We start from the raw sequence: 14180 nt of genomic DNA, 5'->3' as shown, positions 1-14180 counted from the left end.
TCAGTAAAGGTGAGTTCATCTATGTATTTTGGTGAAAAAGATGAGGATGTCCAAGAGGAAGTGACACAGGCAAGATATTTCACATTAAAACAATTCTCAAAGGCACACTGTGACATTGAAAACACAAAGCAAACAATGTGGGAAGCTGAGCCAAACTTAGAAACCAGGATGACAATTTGCCAAGGCAGAGAGAAGAGGCCCATTCCACGTCATATCACAAAAAGAGAACAACTCTTGATAAGCTTTTTACTATGAAAGAAAACATTTTAATTCTCAATGTTTCTAATGTTTTAAATTACACTGTACTATATATTCATTTTCCTTTTTTTTTCCATTTCCCTATGCTTTTATAACAGGAAACAAGAGAAGTTTCTTAAGTTCACAATAATTTTTCACACAGATTTTTTTTTTTGCCTGTTGCATGGCACACAGGGATCTTGGTTTCCTAACCAGGTGCCCCATCTAGCGGAAGGGCAGAATCTTAACCACTTGGACCACCGGGGAAGTCCCTCCCATTGATTATTAATACTTTGCACAGTTTCACCCTGCATGGCCATTTTTATAGTCTTGAACTACTGTGCTAAAGCAAGGTCCTCAACAACTAACTGTGCATAGCCAGAACTGCCTGTACTCCACACTGCCATTACAGTATGAAAGCTTCAGAAGACAATAAAGAAATGAGAGTGTCTCTGTTACATTAAATTTTACTTATGGACACAAACTCAAATGTGTTCACTTGTCATGAAATATTTTTCTTTTAATTTTCTGTCAATTATTTTTAAATGTAGAAGCCATTCTTAGCTCAGGGATTATATTAAAATAGGCAAAGCAAACTTCCTGGTGGTCCAATGGTTAAGATTCTCCTGCCAACACAGAGGACACAGGTTTGATCCCTGGATTGGAAAGATTTCACATGCCTCAGAGCAATGAAGCCTGTTGCCCAGTCCAAGCTCGCTCTGCTTACCGCACAACAGGCCAATGAATCTAAGAGACAAGTTGTTCAGGCAAGGAATATGATTTTATTCAGAAAGCAGACTGCTTAAGAAGATGGCAGACTAATGTCTCAAAACAACCATCTTTTATAAACCAGCCAGGTTCTTTTATAAACCCAGAGATAGAAACAATGAGGAACTAAAGTCAAAAGCCAGAAAAGAGATGGTGAGGCAGTGAGGAAGGTCACAAAAATCACTAACCATAAAAGGCTAAAAATGATAACCTGGACAATATCAAAGGCAAGAATTTATATCCACCCAAATATACCATTAAGAAAGTGAAAGCAAACCAGAGCTGACAATATCCACAGTATGTAAAAAGAAAGCACCCATATATGGGATATATAAAGATTTTCTACAAATGAAAAGCACAACAAAATAGAACAGCTAACTAGTTGACTCATTGGAGAAGACTTTGATGCTGGGAGGGACTGGGGGCAGGAGGAGAAGGGGATGACCGAGGATGAGATGGCTGGATGGCATCACTGACTCAATGGACGCAACTCTGAGTGAACTCTGGGAGTTGGTGATGGACAGGGAGGCCTGGCGTGCTGCGATTCATGGGGTCGAAAAGAGTCGGACACAACTGAGCGACTGAACTGAACTGAATCCAAAAATTCAATACAAAAAAAAAAAAGTGCTTACTTTCACTAATCAACAGGGACAGGTAACTTAAAAACTATTCTGAGATTCAGTAAATACCTGCCAGAGTTGCTAAAATGAAAAAGTCAGACAATATCAAGCATTAGGAAGAATGAGCAGCAACTGGACCTCCCCTGCACTGCTATAAATTGATACAATCATTTTAAACAACAGCATGTCATTGTTTATAAGAATTTGTATACACCCTTAGACCCAGGCTTTCTAGTTCTAGACTTGTATCTTAGATAAGCTCATGGATCCATGTTCAAGAATGTCAAAGCAATATTATTCACAATAGCAATAACATCATAACAACCCAAATATACATCAACAGATACAGAGAATAAAATAAATACAGCACTGAAAATGAATTAATTAGAGAAATACACATCAGCATGGATGAATTTCAACACAGTGTTAACAGAGTCCTACATCTGTACACAAACATTAAACACAACAAAAGGCACAAATTCAGAACAGTGATACTCTGGTGGGAAAAAAAATTAAAAGGGAAGAAACAAGAGATTTAGAAAAGTACAATTTTGTAAGCTGGCTGGTAGAGGCATAAATGTTTACCTTTTTATTATCTTTAAACGTTGTACATTTTACACACCAAAAGGTATATATAATGTATCACAGCATAAAAGGGGGATGCAGAAGACAGAGATGATGGAGGGAGTAGAAAGACAGGACAGAAGGGGAAAAGGAGAAAGAAAGAAAATTCCCCCAAACAATATCTACCAAGTTACGAGAAACAGCAGCAACTAGAATGCTAGAAATGCTAGGATGCAAGAAAGCAATGGGGAGATGGCTTTAAAAGTGAGAAGTTATTTTGAACCTAGAGTTTTATACTCAACCCATTTATGGAATCAGAACCAGAGCAGGAAATTCAAACATGCAATAAATTTTTAAAAAAAAGTTTATTTTCCAGACATCCTTCCTAAAAATGAACTTTCGGCACAGAGTCTAGGAAAAATGACAAATGAACGCAGCATCCGAGGAAAGCCACAGTATCCGAATAATAGTACAATTAACCTGTGAGACATGAAAAGAAATCCCAGGACAATGGTTATGCCTAGAACATGGAAACAACTCTGTCTAAAATCAATCTTTCCAAAAACAGTATAATTTTTAAAGGCTAAAAGACTTAGATATATGGTACATATTCTTCTGCCTTCAAGGGAAAAAAAGGCCAACTGCAGTGGGGGTTGAGGGGTAATTTATCAGAGGGAGAACTATACAAGAGAAGTATTGATTCAAATTATTTCAAACTGAACTGTGGCATTATTTTGAGCTAATTATACGTTTTAAAGAGCTTCCCTGGAGGCTCAGATGATAAAACGTCTGCCCGAAATGCGGGAGACCAGAGTTCAATCCCTGGGTCGTGAAGATCCCTTGGAGAAGGAAATGGCAACCCATTCCAGTACTCTTGCCTGGAAAATTAATGGACTAAGGAGCCTGATAGGCTACAGTCCATGGGGTTGCAAAGAGTCAAACATGACTGAGCGACTTCACTTTCAAACATTTTAAGGGAAAATTGTATTTAATACTTAGGCTTAAAACATTCTCATAAGATTTACTAACAGAGGACATATTTATGAGGAAAGATACATTTTGCCCTTAAGTACAAAAGTGAATGGGGGTTTCCCAAGGTGGCTCAGTGGTAAGGAATCCACCTGCCAATGCAGGAGACTCAGGGGATGCCAGTTCAATCCCTGGGTTGGAAAGGGCAACCCACTCCAGTATTACTGCCTGGAAAATTCCAGACACAGGAGTTTGGCGAGCTATAGTCCATGAGGTCGCAAAGAGTTGGACAGGACTGAGTGACTGAGAATGTACAGAAGCGTATATGTAATGGATCACGGAAAGAAGGGGGTGGGATAACTATAACAGCAGCTGAAATGAAAGCTGAAAGGCTTCTGCTGACTCTCTAAGTTTAATCTCAAGTGGGCAGAAGGCAAAGAGAACTTTGCCTCCTCGCTGGAATGTGCTTCTCTATTGGTCTGCAAGCCTGCATGTGCTGACCTTTAAAAAAAATGGGATAAGGTTTCTCTGTTTTCCCTTCTGCTGGTGGGCTGACAGACTGACCATGAGTGGACAATGACTTGGTGGCTCTGGGGCTGACGATGTTCAATATTCTGGTGTATTTCTTGAATAAGCAATGGGAGATGTTTGCCATAGATGCATTTTTTAATCCTTCAAAAATAAACAAGGCATAATGAAGTTTTCAAGAAGTTTAAACCAGTAATGAAATTATAAAAGAAAATAACATGATATAACCATCCTGGGGTAAAAAAAAACAAAAAAACAAACAAACAACAAATGTCTTAAATATATCAAATACCAAAGAGTTTATAAACTACAAGAACAAAGACTTTCAAACTAAATTTCTTCTAAGAAATCTGGAAGTAAATTCTGAATGACCAAAGGTACAAAAATAACATGCAGTAAGAGAAACATTTCTGTGGTACAGAATCCAAGAATGCACAAACTGAATGGGAGTATGAGATGCTCAATGCTCAACCAATCTGCTTTCTTCTTCCTGGACACTCAGAACTAACATCTCCCACCTCCACTGCAGTGACAAGGTAGACTATGTGACTGCGTTCTAGCTAGCAAGATTCCAGCTAGTCCGACTCTATGCAACTGCATGTACTACAACAAGCTAGGTCTCCCCGTCCCTCACTATCTCCCAGAGTTTGCCCAAGTTAATGTCCACTGAATCAGTGATACTATCCAACTATCTCATCCTCTGCAATCATCTTCTCCTTTTGCCTTGGATCTTTCCCAGCATCAGGGTTTTTTCCAATGACTCTGCTCTATGCATCGGTAGACAAAGTATCTGGAGCTTCAGCTTCAGCATCAGTCCTTCCAAGGAATATTCACGGTTGATTTCCTTTAGGACTGACTGGTTTGATCTCTTTGCTATCCAATAGACTCTTAACAATCATCTCCAGGACCACAACTTGAAAGCATCAGTTCAACTGGCACTCAGTCTTCCTTATGGTCCAACTCTCACATCTTGTACATACAAATGGAAAAACTATAGCTTTGACTATACGCACCTTTGTAAGCAAAATGATGTCTTTGCTTTTGAAAATGCTAAGTCTGCCATAGTTTTGTTTTCAAGGAGCAAGTGTCTTTTAATTTGATGGATGCAGTCACTGTCTGCAGTGATTTTGGAGTCCAAGAAAACAAAGTCTGTCACTGTTTTCACTTTTTCCCCTTCTACTTGCCATGAAGTGATGGGATCAGATGCCATGATCTTTGTTTTTTTCAATGTTGAATTTTAAGCCAACTTTTTCACTGTCCTCTTTCACCCTCATCAAGAGGCTCGTTAGTTCCTTTTTGCTTTCTGCCATTAGGGTGGTGTCATCTGCATATCTGAAGTTGTTGATATTTCTCCCAGCAATCTTGATTTCAGTTTGTGATTCATCCAGCCCAGCATTTCACATGATGTATTCCACATGTAAGTTAAATAAGCAGGGTGACAATATACAGCCTTGACATACTTCTTTCCCAATTTTGAAGAGGTGAGTTGTTCCATGTCTGCTTCTAACTGTTGCTTCTTGACCTGCATATAGATTTCTCAGGAGGCAAGTCAGGTGGTCTGGTATTCCCATCTCTTAAAGAATTTTCCACAGTTTGCTGTGATCCACAGTTTGCTGTGATCCATAGTCAAAGGCATTGGCATAATCAATAAAGCAGAAGTAGATGTTTTTCTGGTATTCTCTTGTTTTTTTGATGATCCAATGGATGTTGGCAATTTGATCTCTGGTTCCTCTGCCTTTTCTAAATCCAGCTTGAACATCTGGAAGGTCACAGTTCATATACTGTTGAAGCTTGGCTTAGAGAATTTTGAGCATTACTTTGCTAGCGTGTGAGATGAGTGCAATTGTGCAGTAGTTTGAGCATGACCTTTTCCAGTCCTGTGGCCACTGCTGAGTTTTCCAAATTTGCTGGCATATTGTGTGCAGCACTTTCACATTATCATCTTTTAGGATTTGAAACAGCTCAACTGGAATTCCATCACCTCCACTAGCTTTGTTTCGTAGTGAGGCTTTCTAAGGCCCACTTGACTTCACATTCCAGGATGTCTGGCTCTGGGTCAGTGACCACACCATCACGGTTATCTGGGTCATGAAGATCTTTTTGTATAGTCCTGTGTATTCTTGCCACCTCTTCTTAACATCTTCTGCTTCTGTTAGGTCCATACCATTTGTCTTTTATTGAGCCCCTCTTTGCATGAAATGTTCCCTTGGTATCTCTAATTTTCTTAACGAGATCTCTAGTCTTTCCCATTCTGTTATTTTCCTCTATTTTTTTGCATTGATCACTAAGGAAAGCTTTCTTATCTCTCCTTGCTATTCTTTGGAACTCTGCATTCAAATAGGTATATCTTTCCTTTTCTCCTTTGCCTTTAGCTTCTCTTCTTTTCTCAGCTATTTGTAAGGCCTCCTCAGACAACCATTTTGCCTTTTTTGCATTTCTTTTTCTTAGGGATGGTCTTGATCATTGCCTCCTGTATAATGCCATGAACTTCCATCCATAGTTCTTCAGGCAGTCTGTCTACCAGATCTAATCCCTTGAAACTATTTGTTGGAGTATGTCAAGGCTGTATATTGTTAGCCTGCTTATTTAACTTATATGTAGAGTACTTCATGGGAAATGCTGGGCTGGATGAAGCACAAGGCGGAATCAAGATTGCCAGGAGAAATATCAACAACCTCAGATGCACAGATGACACCACCTTTATGGCAGAAAGCAAAGAAGAACTAAAGAGCCTCTAGATGAAAGTGAAAGAGGAGAGTGAAAAAGCTCATTTAAAACTCAACATTCAAAAAACAAACATCATGGCCTCTGGTTCCATCACTTCATGGCAAATATATGGGGAAACAATGCAAACACTGACAAACTTTATTTGGGGGGCTTCAAAATCACTACAGATGGTGACTATAACCATGAAATTAAAAGCCGCTTGCTCCTTGGAAGAAAAGCTATGACCAACCTAGACAGTGTATTAAAAAGCAGAGACATTACTCTGCCAACAGAGGTCTGTCTAGTCAAAGCTATGATTTTCCCAATAGTCATGTATGGATGTTAGAGTTGGACCATAAAGAAAGCTGAGCACCAAAGAATTGATGCTTTTGAACTGAGGTGTTGGAGAAGGCTCTTGACAGTTCCTTGGACTGCAAGGAGATCCAACAAGTCCATCCTAAAGGAAATCAGTCCTGAATATTCATTGGAAGGACTGATACTGAAGGTGAAATTCCAATACTTCGGCCACCTGATGCAAAGAACTGACTCACTGGAAAAGACCCTGATGCTGGGAAAGACTGAAGGCAGGAAGAGAAGTGGATGACAGAGGATGAGATGGTTGGATGGCATCACCAACTCAATGGACATGAGCTTGAGCAAGTTCCAGGAGTTGATGATGGACACGGAAGCCTGGCATGCTGCAGTCCATGCGACTGCAAAGAGTTGGACATGACTGAGCAACTGAACTGAACTGAAAGTACTGAAATGCTAGATATATTATAGTGAAGTGAAATCACTCAGTTGTGTCCAGCTCTTTTTGACCCCGTGGACTGTAGCCTACCAGGCTTCTCTGTCCATGGGATTCTCTAGGCAAGAATACTGGAGTGGGTTACCATTTCCTTCTCCAGGGGATCTTCCCTACCCAGGGATCGAACCTGGGGTCTCCTGCATTGGAGGCAGAAGCTTTAACCTCTGAGCCACCAGGCATTAATTAACCTAATACAGGGATTTTATTAATAGATATCAAAAATCTCAGAGGTATCCATCCCAAATACTATGATTGACACTAGCTCTCACATCTGACCTGTATCTTTAAAAATACTGCAGAATTATCTAAAACTCTGTATACCACAACAGACAAATAAATTACATAAATTTTACCTAATTTGTTACTCTTATTATCTCCTTATTTTCTGTGAAGTAATTTTAATGTATTATGTGAAAATAGTATTTGTGGTCTTTTCTATGAAGAGTAACTAACATGGGCACTAGGTCCATGGTCAAATACATAGCTTCAGGTTATGTGTTTATTTCTACAAGAAAACAAAATAAAGCTTTTAATAGTATCTCAAGTCAAATTTTCTTTAAAAAACAAAATACCAAAATTTGATACAATGAGTAAAAACTAGATGTCTTAAGTTTGTAAAACTTCACAGGATATTAAGTTTAAATACTGTACTCCTGTAGTTTTATAAAATTATATACATGTTACTGACGTTTTCAAAAGCACTAAATGTAGACCATTTATGATTTTCATTATCAAACTTAATTTTAAGCTTCCCAGATTGCTCGTTTGTCATATGAAAATTTTGGGAAATGTCCAACAACTTCGTTAAAGTGAAGATTTAATTCCCGATAGACAGTGATGTTGGTTTAGCTGCTAAGTCATGTCTAACTCTTGTGACCACATGGATTGTAGCCCACCAGGCTCCTTTGTCCATGTGCATTACCAGGCAAGAATGCTGGAGTGCCTTGCCATTTCCTTCTCCATCAAGTCAAATTTAAAATAATTCACCACTGGCAGATCATCTGGAATCTTTTTACCTCTGCCATAAACTAGATATAAGATCTTGGGCAAATCACCTCACTTTATTTATAAAAAGAATTATCCAGAAGTCCTTTTTAAGTCTACCATGATCTCATTCTATTCAGGTCAACAAAATGTATTGAATATTTATTAAGTGGAATCACATAAAATTACTGATATTTGTTTTTAACATAGAAAACCTTCATTTTTGTGAGGCTTGACCTATACTAAGTGCTACCCACTGTGTTTAAAATATACTAATTGTTTTATGCATGTACACCAATGTACTTCCTTAGGGGGAAAAAAAAACCACTATTATGCTGATTTAGGGGCTCCTGGACATGGAGCAACAGATTGGTCCCAAATAGGAAAAGGAATACGTCAAGGCTGTATATTATCACGATGCTTATTTAACTTCTATACAGAGTACATCATGAGAAACGTTGGGCTGGAAGAAGCACAAGCTGGAATCAAGATTGCCGGGAGAAATATCAATAACCTCCGATATGCAGATGACACCACCCTTATGGCAGAAAATGAAGAGGAACTAAAAAGCCTCTTGATGAAAGTGAAAGAGGAGAGTGAAAAAGTTGGCTTAAAGCTCAGCATTCAGAAAACGAAGGTCATGGCATCTGGTCCCATCACTTCATGGGAAATACATGGAGAAACAGTGGAAACAGTGTCAGACTTTATTTTGGGGGGCTCCAAAATCACTGCAGATTGTGATTGCAGCCATGAAATTAAAAGACGCTTACTTCTTGGAAGAAAAGTTATGACCAACCTAGATAGTACATTCAAAAGCAGAGACATTACTTTGCCGACTAAGGCCCGTCTAGTCAAGGGTGTGGTTTTTCTAGTGGTCATGTATGGATGTGAGAGTTGGACTGTGAAGAAAGCTTAGTGTGGAAGAAGAATTGATGCTTTTGAACTGTGGTGTTGGAGAAGACTTTTGAGAGTCCTTTGGACTGCAGGAGATCCAACCAGTCCATTCTAAAGGAGATCAGTCCTGGGTGTTCATTGGAAGGAATGATGTTAAAGCTGAAACTTCAATACTTTGGCCACCTCATGCGAAGAGTTGACTCACTGGAAAAGATTCTGATGCTGGGAGGGATTGGGGGCAGGAGGAGAAGGGGACAACCAAGGATGAGATGGCTAGATGGCATCACTGACTCGATGGACGTGAATCTGAGTGAACTCCGGGAGTTGGTGATGGACAGGGAGGCCTGGCGTGCTGTGATTCATGGGGTCGCAAAGAGTCGGACATGACTGAGCGATTGAACTGAACTGACTGAACTGACTGCTGTCATTAGAGCTAAAGAGCAAAGTCTACACATGTGAAAAGAAAAACCTCTTATATATTCTCTTCTGAATTCTTATAGCTTCTGCTATTTACAAAGAAGCTACATAATTTTCATTAATTAGTATACTGCATTAGAATACTAATTCAAATGTTTTGGCCAAAATTGCTTCAGTAACTGTATAAACATAAATCCCACTTGTCTGTTACTCCACTAGTTTAGACTTTTACTTAAAATTTAGGGTTAAGTTTGTCTGGTGAAGTTCACAGAAGATTAATTTACCTGTAAATAACCATTTACAGGTAAATCATGAATGCTCATTTACACCCAATCAAATCAATGCTGCTGCTGCTGCTAAGTCGCTTCAGTGTCTGACTCTGTGCGACCCCATAGACGGCAGCCCATCAGGCTCCCCCGTCCCTGGGATTCTCCAGGCAAGAACACTGGAGTGGGTTGCCATTTCCTTCTCTAATGAAAGGAAGTCAACTTTTCCTTCTCTAACGCATGAAAGTGAAAAGTGAAAGGGAAGTCAACTTTTCGCGATCCCATGGACTGCAGCCTACCAGGCTCCTCTGTCCATGGGATTTTGCAGCCAAGAGTACTGGAGTGGGGTGACATCACCTTCTCCAAATCAAATCAAAGGGGTCTCTAAAAACTTCGGCAATCTATACAAAATAGGAATTTAGACTAGGCCATCAGAATAGAAGTATGTTTGTTACCAAATTACCTAACAATAAGATACTTTATTCCAAAGACAATGCCCAGAGCCAAATGAACATATTGTTATAAAAATGCTACAGCTGATCTATCAAGTGAATATTATTATTCTCAGAGTACATGAAAAATTTATATTTCCTTTGTCTTTAAAAAAGAATCTAAATCTTCCTTCCTGATAAAAAGCAGTCTGAGGTCAAAAGAGAAGGTAACAATAGTCTTTTCTTATCTCTGTAGACTAAATTCCAGAATTTAGTTTTTCAGATTTCAATACTGCTGTTAATGAGGATGTCATTATGCAATTTTAAGCAGTGAACATCAAATACATAATTACTCCAAACTGCCACCATCTGATTAGCTTTAACTAATGAAACAAATCAAACTAAAGAAATTATACTATGTTCTTCATAACTAAGAAAACACTGTCCACTGTCAGTTTTACCATAGCCCCCAAAAGGCCCACGCACCAATACAGCTATCAATACAGGTTTTCTCATTAGAATCAATTTATCTGAAGAAAGAGAAACATTAACATGTATCATTACATGTGCACAACTGCCAGATACCGACTGGAGGCAGCAAGGAAAGCAGGCAAGAATCCTCTGTAGTCTACGTGTGTGCATGCTAAGTTGCTTCAGTCGTGCCCAACTCTAGCCTATGGACTGTAGCCCATCAGGTTCCTCTGTCCATGGGATTTTCCAGGCACCACCTGGGAAGCCCCTGTAGTCTATAAGAAACTACTTTTGGAGAAAACATTAACGATCCCTCTATTCCTAAACTGCTTATACTGATAAACCTGTACGGTCATTGTAGAGTTCAAGTGAAATACATGCATAAAAACATAAAGAGTAAAAGGGAATTCTTAAATTATCAAGCTTACTCTCATACTGTACAACTAGTGAGATCCAAAGAGGATTCCCTCTGCCCAAAGGCATCCAGCTAATTAATGGGAAAGCGACACTCAGAACCAAGGTCTTACAACTGCACCCAGCCTGAAATTCTCTCCCCAGGGAGCATACTCAATGAACCTGTAAGAGATGCCCTAGTTCAGGGGTCATAAAGCAGTTATCCTAGGTCTAACAGGACCCCTTGTGCAGTGACCTACAGAGTGTTTTGGAAAAATTTGTGCCAACATCTCAGAAATCAGAAATTTGTGAATGAAGACACAGATCTATAGCTTCTTTCAAAAGTCAGATCAGACTACTAAACATTCCCACTCAGCAATAATACACAGGAGCTGAGAAGCAACTGCCTTTAGAAGACACCCACTCAAACAGTATTGCAGCATAAGCTTCTTCTATTCACTTTAACTGCCAGGTTGCTCTGAGAGTCTGACTCCTACTCTAGAGTTATTTAAAGCATCATCAATTCTAAACAGCTCCTAACAGTAACAGAATTTCTGCTGTGTTTTAGCAGCTGGGTGTAAGTAAATTACTTACTACATAGGCAAGATGGAAGACGGAGAGGAAAAAAACACACATAGCATGAAAATGGTGGCAGTTTCTTTAGCGCATATAGCCCAAAGTGTCTTACTTTCCTGGAAGTAAGAATTACTAACTCCTCTTTCAAGAGTTTTAGTCAATGACAGGAAAAGCTGTGTCCTGATACTGCTGCTTTAAGGAAAGAGCAATAATGGTTACTCATATTTCCTAAGGCAGTAATAGTTTTTTTTTTTTTTAATACAAAGGCTTTCAATTTTATTTTATTTTTAACAAACATACATGGGACTCGATAAAGGTTACTAACTGAATGAGCTCTAACAGACAGGTTCTCTGTGGCTTTGACACACTCAGCTTCTAAATGATCAGCTAGCTAGTTAGGACTGTACACTTGGTACTTTTTGCGGTTGTTCAGTCATTCAATCATGTCCAGCTCTTTGCCACCTCATGGACTGTAGCCCACAAGGCTCCTCTGTCCATGGGATTTCCTAGGCAAGATTATGGGAGTGGGTTGCCATTTCCTTCTCCCTAAGGCAGTAATAGTTTTAAATTCTATATATTATTGCTACAAACCACTAGTTTAATGGCATTCTATATGATACATATTTTAAGATTTAGTACTATATTTAAAAAGGAGGTGGCAGAAAAGAGAGTAGAACGGGAGAAAGAGGTCTATAAATAAGAAACAAGCCTAAATTTTCCCTCATAAATAGGACATTTCCATTCCATTCAAACACAGATAAAGTTTAATTAAAATCCTCAGGGGCATTCCAGAAGTAACCAAACAACAAGCACACGTAGTATACAGGACTTGGTTTCTAATATTTTCTCTTACACAGGAAAACGGGCTCCTTGGAGAAATGACTAATTCTAGGATCAGGACAGAAATTGCACCAGCAAAGTCTGGGACATCTTGTAATGCCAGAAAGGTAGGAAATGCTATTAAAATAGTAATTAATTAATTAATGAAGCAATGTGAAAGGAACACATGGGTTAACTAAAAGCTGAAATAATTTGAGCAACAAAATACTGCATTGGATTGTAACTCAAAACACAAGCATTCATGAATTCATACAGATATAAATAAATGATGATTGAATAAATTAGTGAAAGAGAACAAAATTCTTCTACCACGAAGAATTCCAAAGCATTAGTCTAGACTTTTCAGCTTCGAGGTTGTAGAACTTAACCCTGATTGCTTAAGTGTGGTGGGTCACACAGGGACCTCCTTCCAGAAAAGTACAGCATGAAAATGGAGACAAAAGAGAAGCCTACTCTTGATCTCCTGATACCTAAATCAGGAGATCAAGAGTAACTAACAGCGATGAGTCATGCTGATAGTATGTACCTTTGATACATGATAAGAATGGCATTTTACCTCTATAACCTTCCTCTTGAAAATATAAGCAGTCAAAACATAAAAAAAAAATCAGATAAATCCAGCTGAAGGCATCTACAAAATAACAGACCAGTACACTGCATAAATGTCAAGGTCATGTAAAAAGGTCATAAAAAATTAAGCCTGAGAAACTGTCCCAGCCAAGAGAAGCCTAACAACTAAATGTAATATGGTATCCTGGATAAGACCCAGAAGAGAAAAGGTTTGTTAGATTAAAAAACTAGGAAATCCAAACAATAATAATTAATAATAATGTATTAAAATGTTAATTCATTATAACAAATATACCATACTAATCTAAGATGTTAACAATAGGGAAGATCCTAACAACTTTTCTGTAAATCTAAATCTATTTACTATAGTTTACAAAATTAATTTTATAAATACTTAGATGGTCTTATTTACATAAAAATATTGATGTAATAATTATAAGCTGTCTTTATTTCTGAACATGGCCAAAACGTACACTTCCAAAGTAATCAGGGAGATTGCTCTATGGCTCTAAGCAATCAAGCACTTGAATGGCTAATGCCATTTCAGTATTTTATATTGTTTAAGCACCCAAGTCATGAACTTGGGCCATATTTACAGAAATTCTGAAATACAGAAAAAGATAAACTGCCCACAATATATCCCCTATTGTTCCCATAACAGATATTCAGGAACAGAGCTAAAGAATAGAGAAGTATAGCCCTGCATGATTCACAGTTGGCTGAGTCCACAGATGTGGATATGGAGGGCTAGCTATGGAATTTAGTCCTCCAGGGGATTTTGGTATCTGAGGTGGGTCCTCGAACCAATCCCTGGTGAATACAGAGGGACAACTGTATATGATATCCATCTCCAACATTCCAATAACAGTATTTACTTCCAACTGAAATCTGATTGTTGTTGTTCAGTCGCTAAGTTGTGTCCAACTCTTTGTGACCCCATCGACTGCAGCATGCCAGGCTTCCCTGTCCTTCACCACCTTCTGGAGCCTGCTCAAACTCATGTCCATTGAGTCAGTAATGCCATCCAACCATCTCATCCTCTGTCATCCCCATCTCCTCCTGCCTTCAATCTTTCCCAGCATCAGAGTCTTTTCCAATGAATCAGCTCTTCGCATCAGATGGCCAAAGTATTGGAGCT

General features: G+C 38.8%; 1 protein-coding gene and 1 non-coding gene across 31 annotated transcripts in view; both read right to left on the bottom strand.

Moving 5' to 3' along the window:
* MAP4 (microtubule associated protein 4) overlaps positions 1-14180 on the bottom strand; it is a 156107-nt gene that overhangs the window by 106645 nt on the left and 35282 nt on the right. The gene's annotated exons all lie outside the window — the stretch shown is intronic.
* On the bottom strand, positions 7307-7379 carry TRNAW-CCA (transfer RNA tryptophan (anticodon CCA)). The gene has a single exon. It is a non-coding gene; the product is annotated as a tRNA-Trp (tRNA).

Source organism: Ovis aries, chromosome 19 (genome assembly GCF_016772045.2).
Source record: "Ovis aries strain OAR_USU_Benz2616 breed Rambouillet chromosome 19, ARS-UI_Ramb_v3.0, whole genome shotgun sequence".
Classification (NCBI taxonomy): domain Eukaryota; kingdom Metazoa; phylum Chordata; class Mammalia; order Artiodactyla; family Bovidae; genus Ovis; species Ovis aries.
Note: the sequence above shows the minus strand (reverse complement) of the source record. Positions and strands in the feature narration are given on the sequence as shown.